Source organism: Pteropus alecto, unplaced genomic scaffold (genome assembly GCF_000325575.1).
Source record: "Pteropus alecto unplaced genomic scaffold, ASM32557v1 scaffold86, whole genome shotgun sequence".
In the NCBI taxonomy this organism is placed as follows: Eukaryota; Metazoa; Chordata; class Mammalia; order Chiroptera; family Pteropodidae; genus Pteropus; species Pteropus alecto.
This window is the reverse complement of record NW_006442109.1, coordinates 30287552-30288500: the sequence shown is the minus strand read 5'-3', so window position 1 is coordinate 30288500 and position 949 is coordinate 30287552. Positions and strand designations below refer to the sequence as shown.

Here is a 949-nt window from a genome sequence, read left to right as displayed (position 1 = left end):
ATTGGTTTTTTGTTTGTTTTTTTTTTCTTTTTGGTCTTCATGCTGAGAATATTTTCGAATTTCACCTAGGAACTCATGGAGGTAAAATACTGGGACTTTCTTAATGTCCCTTTCTGAAGCAGTTACAAAGTAGAAAGTATACAATTGCATGACTATTTCTCCCAGATTTAGTTTCATAATGAGGGACCAGAAAAACAAAAGTAGAGCGGTATTTTTCTTTCAATATAAAATGATATTGCCATATAATAAGGACGACACTGGAACAGTACTCAATTGAAATAAAAATGAGAAAAAAAATTCTACGGCCATGCTACTCTGAACAAGCCAGATCCCATCTGATCTCAGAAGCTAAGCAGGGTCAGGCCTGGTTAGTACTTGGATGGGAGACTGCCTAGGAAGACCAGGTGCTGTAGGCATAAAAAATAAAAAATAAAAAAAATAAGGGATTGTAAGCTGACAAGGTCCTTGCAATCTGTGAGGTCAACCTAGGGTTGCCTCGCTTAAAAAAATAAAAATGAGAAAAAAAGCTATATCTAAAAAGATAGGTCATGAATTTATTATATTAAAAAAACCTTGATATAATTAATACATACATAACACTATACATGTATATATAAAACTAACTTTGTAATACACATTCCTTGCAATGCACAAGGAATATTTACCAAAATAGATCCTTATACTGGGCAATAAAGAAAGTCTCATCAAATTTCAGAGGATAAAATCACTCAAAATGAATTCTTAGACCAGAGTGGAATCTAGAAATCAATAACAGAAAAGTAACCAAAATATTCCCAAATACTTTCAATTAAGCAATATATTTCTAAATAGCCCATGGATCAAAAAAGAAATCACAATGGAAATTAGGAAATATTTTTAACTAAATGAAAATGAAGATGTATCAATATTTGTGGTTTGTAGCTAAAGCCGTGCTGAAAAGGAAATATAT

At 31.7% G+C, this 949-nt stretch overlaps 1 pseudogene; it reads left to right on the top strand.

Annotated features, from left to right (window-relative positions):
- The first annotated feature begins 297 nt into the window (after positions 1–297).
- Positions 298–416, top strand: LOC112469913 (annotated as a pseudogene).
- The last annotated feature ends 533 nt before the right edge of the window (positions 417–949 follow it).